Source organism: Hibiscus syriacus, unplaced genomic scaffold, assembly GCF_006381635.1.
Source record: "Hibiscus syriacus cultivar Baekdansim isolate YM2019G1 unplaced genomic scaffold, ASM638163v2 tig00006365_pilon, whole genome shotgun sequence".
NCBI lineage: Eukaryota > Viridiplantae > Streptophyta > Magnoliopsida > Malvales > Malvaceae > Hibiscus > Hibiscus syriacus.
The window spans coordinates 660,632-669,151 of record NW_024062093.1 but is presented as its reverse complement, the minus strand read 5'-3'; positions in this window follow the sequence as shown (position 1 = coordinate 669,151).

Genomic DNA, 8,520 nt, shown 5'->3' with positions numbered 1-8,520 from the left:
TTTATTTTAAATAGAAAACATTACATGCCAATAAGGTTGTCAATGTTACTGAGATGGTGTCATTAAGGGGTGATTGATAATACTCCTTACTAATGGTATTGTTATTATTATGAATGATTTATTAGATGTCAGAATCCTCAAACTCACGAAGAGAAGGGGAACAAGAAATACAAGAGGGAATGGGGAGTGACAGTTATGAAGATAATAGTGTGCAACATCTTCCTTCTGAAAATGCAAGTGCAGTTGTACCTCAAGGGATTTCAACGCCTAAGTTTGGAACTTTCATGCAATCCCTGGATGCTATATTGACTCAAATTTAACCTCCCCCTGCTCCTCCAGTACCTAAAATGTTGATCCCAAAGGAGTTGAAGAGTTTGGGAGCTCTAGAGTTCCGAGGAGATGAGGGTGAGGGTCCTATGGAGGTTGATATGTGGTTAAATGATATGATGTTAATGCTTGAAACCCTGCAATGCTCAGATCAGGAAAATTTGGGAGGAGTTGTATCTTTGCTTAGAGGATCCGCTCGAGTATGGTAGTCCAACACTACGATGTATGCATCACCGGAGCAAGTCACCTGGCAATTTTTCCAGTAAGAATTCAAAAACAAGTATGTTGGTGAACAGTTTAAACGAGCAATGTTGTTAAAATTCCTTAATTTAAAGCAAGGAGATCGAGTCGTCAATTAATTTGAGGTTGAGTACAATAAGTTGAGCCATTTTTGCCACTGAAGTTGTGCCAAACGACAAGGCAAGACGTGATTGGTTCATAGAGGGTTTGAGGCCAAAGCTGAAAGAGATGATATTGTCCTTGAACTTGCCGAGTCTACAAGAAGTTATAAAAGAGACAAAGCTATTGAAAGAGCTCAGGAGGAAATATTAGCGGTAGAGTTAGAGTGTTCAAGCGGGGAAAAGAGTGGGAATGTCTTCCACTCCCCATCATCCTAAAAGAGAAAAAGGTTCGAGTTCCAGATTTTCTAAGACAAATAGTTTTGCAGCAGCATCACAGAAGAGTAGACAATCCAGTCTTTTAATGTTAGCTAGGGTAGAACTTCTAGGGAAAGGAATCCATGTCCAACTTTTGGCAAATTGCACCGACGAGTGTGTAGATTTATCAGTGGAGCTTGTCTTCTATGTGGCAATATGGGTCACTTTGCAAGGAACTGTCCTAAGAAATCTGGTGATAATTTGGCACAATCTGAAAGATCAGTAGTAGCCTCAAATAAAAGTAGAGGAATGGCTAGATCTCGAGGGTAAACGGATTAAGTGCATAGACAAGGTACTCGGGGAGTCACTAGAATTTATAACATTAAAACCAATGAGGATCGGGATGACCCTGAGATCATAACAGATATTTTCCATCTTTTCGATGAACATGTATTTGTTTTAGTTGACCCTGGTTCTACACATTCATATATTATTACAATGTTGGTTAAAACTAGAGGAATTCCTTTAGAACCAATTGTGAGTGAAATGATAGTGATAAATCATGTGGGTCACAGTGCGAGAGTAATTAGAGTATGTAGAAAATGCCCTATAAAGATCCAGGGATGATGTTTTTGGCAAACCTAATGGAATTGCCCTTCATTGAATTTGAAATTATTCTAGCCATGGATTGTTTGTCTTTACATTATGGATGGGTCAATTGTTGTAAGAAACGATTGTTTTTAAAGAACGCAGAAGGTTCAGAGATTGTGGTAATCAGAGAAAGATCGAAATCCCCTTCAAATGTGTTATCGGCTATGATTGCGAAGAAGATGATGCCGAAAGGATGTATAGCTTCTCTAGCCAATGTGATAGATACTAGAGTTCTGGAGGTTATAATAAATGATATTCCCACAGTTAGAGAATTTCTGGATATATTTCCTGAGGATTTACTGGGACTGCCTCCACACCGTGAGGTAGAATTCAGGATTGAGATTTACTCGGGTACCGAACTTATTTCTATGGCTTTGTATAGAATGGCTTCGATGGAATTGAGAGAGTTGAAAGCATAACTGTAAGAATTACTTAATAAGGGGTTTGTGAGACCTAGTGTTTCTCCTTGGAGAGCACCTGTACTGTTTGTGAAAAAGAAAGATGAGTCTATGTGATTATGTATTGATTACCGACAGTTAAATAAAGTCACAATAAAGAAAAAATATCCTATTCCGAGGATTGACCATTTGTTTGATCAACTGAAAGGAGCATCGGTGTTTTTTCAGATAGACTTAAGGTCGGGGTACCATCAGTTGAAAATCAAGGAAGATGATATTTCAAAGACAACTTTCTGAACTTGGTATGGGCATTACGAATTTGTAGTGATGCCATTTGGTGTGACTAATGCACTAGCGGGATTCATGGACTTGATAAACCGAGTATTATAATCTTATTTGGATCAATTAATGGTGATATTCATGGATGATATCTTGGTATATTCCAAGTCAAAAGAAGAACATGATGCTCATCTTCGAGTAGTTCTTCAGACGCTTCGCGAGAAGAAATTGTATGCCAAATTGTCAAAGTGTGAACTTTGTTTAGATGAGGTTTCTTTCATTGGTCACATAGTTTCTACTTAAGGCATACGACTAGATCCAAGAAAGATCCAAGCTATAGTGGATTGGCAATCTCTAAGAATTTTTCTGAGGTTTAGAGTTTCTTGGGACTTGCCGTTTATTATAGACGGTTTGTGAAGAACTTCTCAATGTTATCCTTATCGCTAACTAAGCTGCCACGAAAGGATGTTCCTTTTGTTTAGATGGAAAACGTTCCAAGAAAGTTTTAAAGGGCTCAAGAGAATATTGACAGAGTCCCCTATACCGGTATAACCTGAGTCCGAAAAAGATTATGTTGTGTTTAGTGATGCCTCTCATAATGGAGTGGGTTGTGTGTTGATGCAAGATGGTAAGGTGGTGGCTTATGCTTCCAGATAGTTGAAGAATCATGAGAAAAACTATCCAACACATGATTTGGAATTGGCAGCAATTGTGTTTGCATTAAAAATATGGCGTCATTATTTGTATGGGAAACGGTGCCATATCTATACTGATCACAAGAGTTTGAGGTATTTATTGACTCAGAGAGAATTGGACTTGAGGCAAAGAAGATGGGTTGAGCTTATAAAAGATTATGATATAATTATTGATTATCATCTGGGAAAGGAAAATATGGTAGCAGATGCACTAAGACGAAAGATTTTTGCATCTTTACGGGCTTTGGATGTGCAAATGTCATTGAAGGAAGATGGTGTCTTAATTGTAGAGCTTAAGCTAAATCCGATGTTCTTAGATAATATTAAGGAACTACAAAGTCAAGATGAGAAATACTTATTACGAATGGAAAAAGTCGAAAAGAATGAGACTAAAGACTTCGAGGTAAGAGAGAATATATGTCTTTATTACAGGGGAAGACTTTGTATTCTGGGTAATGATGATTTGAAGAAAGATATTCTTTGTGAAGCACATTATATCCCTTTGACGATGTATCTTGGAGGTAATAAATTGTATCAGGATTTAAAAAGTCGTTACTGGTGGTCTGGTATTAAAAGAGCTATATTGGAGTTTGTGGCGAAATGTTTGACATGTCAGCAAGTGAAAGGTGAACATCAAGTACTCTCTGGATTACTTCAGCTGATATCTATTCCGGAGTGGAAGTGGGAGCGAGTTACCATGATTTTTAGGGCTACCTTTGTCACCGGGTAAAAAGGATTCGATATGGGTAATAGTAGACCCATTGACCAAGACGACTCATTTTATCCCGGTTCAAGTGGATTACTCGATGGATAAGTATGCAAAGTTATACATTAAAGAAATCTTCAGACTGCATGGAGTACCTATATCAATAGTGTCTGACCGAGACCCAATGTTTACTTCAAGGTTTTGGAAGTCGTTGCATGAGGCATTGGGTACTCGATTGAATTTCAGCACAACTTTTCATCCGCAGAAAGATGGGTAGTCAGAGCGAGCCATTCAAATACTTGAGGTGCTAAGGGCATGTGTGATTGACTTTAAAGGATCATGGGAAATGTATTTGCCTTTAGCCAAATTTGCGTATAATAACAGTTATCAGCCAAGTATTAATATGGCTCCGTATGAAGCGTTATATGGAAGGAAGTGTTGTACACCATTAAATTGGTTTTGAATTGAAATATCGAGACATAATTGGGACATAGTTGATTAAAGAGATGGAGGAGAAAGTAAAGATTGTTCAAAGGAATCTCAAAATAGCTTCTGATCAGCAGAAATCATATGTTGAATTGAAAAGAAGAGAAATAAAAATCCAAGAGAGAGATAAAATGTTCTTAAAGGTGTTTCCTTGGAAGAAAGTCTTGAGATTTGGGCGAAAAGGAAAGCTGAGTCCAAGATTTATTGGACCTTATGAAATTTTGAAAAGAGTCGGACCAGTAGTATATCACCTAGCCTTGCCTCCGGATATGGACAAAATTCACAATGTTTTCTATGTATTGATGCTCAGAAGATATCGATCCGTTCCATCTCATGTTATTAATCCGGAGGAAATAGAGGTCCGAACAGATTTAACTTATGAAGAAAAACCAGTGCGGATCTTGGCTAGAGAAATCAAAGAATTGCGCAACAAGAAAATTCCGTTAGTTAAGGTACTCTGGCAAAATCATAAGGTGAAAGAGGCTACTTGGGAAAGAGATGAGGACATGAGAATAAAATTTCCCTACCTTTTTGCTTCAGGTATTTATCTAAGTTCGAGGACAAATTTTCTTAAGGGGGAAGAATTGTAATATCCCAAATATTGAATTAGGGACTTTATTGAAATGATTTAAAATATGAGGAAAATTTTCGATTAAATGATAAAGGATGGAAAGAATTTGGATTAGTGAATTAGACTAAATTGTAACAAGGGATGGTTTAGAGGGCATTTTAGTCCTTTAAAGAAAAATGAATTTAAAATTCTTATATTCTAAGGTATTAAAGGTAAGGGAAAAAGGGGAAAGTAGATATCAACAAAACTCTTTTCTCTTCTTCTTCTTTCATGTGATAAGCCTCCTCCATAGTTTCCAAAGGTAAGTTTCAATTAATTAGTTTTTCTTATTAATTATGAGTTTCTTTTACAAACCTTAAGTGGTATAGAAGTTTAAGGAAGCATTAAATGAGATTAAAACTAAGAAATGGAAGAAATATAGGGGATTGTATAAAATAGGTTTTTGAATGATATGTCAATATAGGAGTGTTTATGGATGTTTTATGGTAAATTTGATTTGTCATAGATGCAAATGAGAGATTTGAAGCATTGGATAGGATTAAAAACACATTAGAAAAATGGGGTGATTTTTAGAACTTAGTGTTCTTAATATATGTTAAATGTTTTATGAAACAAGATGAAGGAAAATTTGTATGGATAATTAGAGAAGAGTTACATAGCATTGTTGGGTGAAAATATAATAAAATTTGGCCCCATTTGGCTAATAATCGGGTTAAAAATTGGAAAATCTAGGCAAGAGTATCGGTACTGATAGAATAGTACCGATACTATAGGCATAAAGGAGATGAATTTGTTGGATAGTATCGATACTAATTCAGTATCGATATCGATTAAAGGGTATCGATACCATGGTAAGGGTATCGATACCAAGCAAACATCAAATCTAATTTCGGTATTGATACCGTAAGGGGGTATCGATACCATGTATGGTAATATTGATACCATGGTAAAGGTATCGATACCAGGAAACATCAAACCTAATTTTGGTATCGATACCCTGAGTAAGTATCGGTACCATAGTGTTGAAGTATCGGTACTAGAGTAGTAGTATCGATACTACTGAGCTTGGAACGACCAATTAGGTTGTAATTATTATATAAATTGAGATAATGAATTTTTGAATATTCTTAAGGTACAATGGTAAAGAGTATACTAACATCGGTATGTTATGTGTACTTAATGGATAATGGTGTACATCGGACTCAAGCTCTAGAATCAAGTAAAGTAAAAGGCAAAGGCCAAGTTTCGGAGTAGCAGTTGGTGAGTTTTGGAAATCAAATCAAGGCAAGCCAGGTGAGTACATTTATTGTATGCAATCTAGATGAAAATGATTAGAAATTATTCAAGATATATTATTAAATGTTAATGTATGTTTTACCTTAATTACTATGTTCTATTGAATACATGGAAATGATATTGTGAATGAGTTTTAGAGTATGAACTACTCTAAAATGAATGAAAATAATAATGCATATGGGTGCATTATTGGCATGAAAGGATGTCATTGTTGAAATGTATATGGGTGCATTGTCAACAGAAAAGTATACTATAGTTGAAATGCATATGAGTGCATTATCAACAGAAAAATATGCTATAATTGAAATGCATATGGGTATATTGTTAACAGAAAAGTATACTATAGTTGAAATGCATATGGGTGCATTATCAACAGAAAAGTATGTTATAGTTGAAATGCATATGGGTGCATTGTCAACAGAAAAGTATATTATAGTTGAAATGCATATGGGTGCATTGTCAACAGAAATGTATGCTATAGTTAAAATGCATATGGGTGCATTATCAGCAGAAAAGTATGCTATAGTTAATAATGCATAATGGTGGATTATAAACATGAATGGAGGTTACCAATAAAAAAAAAGAATAATGACCAATGATCATGAAAATTATGAATAAAATACTTATATATATACAAGGGTTATTTTACAATATTATGACTCACTAAGAAATACTTAACGTGTGTGTTTTCACCCGTAGGAAACAACAGAGAATAATCAAGTAAGGAGTGCCGCCGTAGCAACAGATAACATCCACTAAGGTTGACTCATCAGTAACATTAGGACAATAGTAATCATATTGGAAACTAGTTTGGCTTGTAATTAAATTTAACCAAATATTTTGTAATATGTCTTAATGAATACTTATTTATTATGTTTATCTATGTGGAAATTAAGTTTGAATCAAAATTTTAAAGTCTTTTCAAAACGAGTAAACAAGTTTTAAAGTAATGTGACACTTGCGTTCGTATACATAAATAGGGATGGCAAACGGGTACAGTTTCGTGGATTTCGCACCGCACCCGCTCTAATTGGGGCGGGGATGGGTATAATTTTAGCGGGTAGTGGGCGGGTGTGGATTTAAAAAGTGATACCCACCCCGTATCCGCCCACCCCCCATCTGCCCGCCCTACATCCGCCCGCCCGCCCAGCTAAATATCCGTCCGCCCGCCCACTTTCTATTATATATGTAGGTAGTAGTGAATTTAAATTGGAGCGCTCTCAATTGGAGGAAATAGAGAATGATGATTGTAATACTGGAGTATCAGATGTCTCAAGTATTGCTTGAAATTTTAGAATGTTGTGCCAAAGAACAAAAACATTATGTGTTTGTCATTTATGTTTCTAAACTTTAATTATGTCTTTTATTATGGTGTTTTATGTACTTTAAGATCTATATTAACACTTCACTCAAATAATCCTTGGATTATTTTATTATGTTTCTTAATGGACATATTTTTTTTATGTTTGTTGCTTATATATAACTTATGTTTGCTTTCAGGCGGGTCTAGACGGGTACGTCACTAGTGGGTACTGGGTGTGGGGATGGATTTGAGAATGTACCCACGTGGGTGGGTGTGGATTTGAAAATTTGTACCCATCATGGGTGGTGGGCGGGTGGTGGATTGAAAAATATTAGGTGGTATGGGGATGGGGGAGGGGGTATCCGTACCCGACCTGCCCGTTTACCATCCCTATACGTAAACGTATATAGAATATGGGTGTTACAAATAAACTAGTAATTCATTAAACACACTCATTTGTATCTTGAGTCGAACATGAAGAATCGAGTTGAGTCAAATGGGGGTGGTCCTGATCTACTGAAAATCTATACGGAGAGATGTGACCACCTTCACAACACAATATCTAAAAGTAAGACAAGAAATTCTAAAATTTACATAACATAATGTAATATAAAGTAATATATAACGCAAAATGAGGCTTTCAAGTCAGAATTTGATAAAATATACTACGCAAACTGACTCAAGATGTAAAAAAAAAAGGTCAACATAAAAAATTAACGGTCAAAGTCTACGATAAATGTCAACAGCCAATAGTCGAATGTCAATGGTCAATGATTAGGGTCAGGTTTAGTTCGGCTTAATTTAGTCAAATAGATTCAAGACCGATTTAATTCAGGACTGGTTCAAGTGAATTTGGTTCAAGTTTGGTTCAATAGCTTGAACTGTTGGAACTTTCTTACACGCGTAGTTTCAGTACGTGTGATGCGTGAAAGCTCTTTTGGCGGTTAGAAGTACAACAAAAATTGTAGATTTGTATTTCAAGACGTGAGGAGTCTCTTACCTTGGTTAGTTTTTGGCAGTGAATAACTAAAATGAGGTTTTTATAAAACCCGAGTGTTTGCCCCTTCTAAAACATTAATGTCGACAGCGATGGAGGAGGCAAAAACATTGGTTGAGCATGGATAACGCGACGAAATCAATGGTGTCGGAGGTGCACTTCACAAAGGCAAGAACAGTGAAGAAACAACAACAAACCAAAGTTTCAAAAGAGAG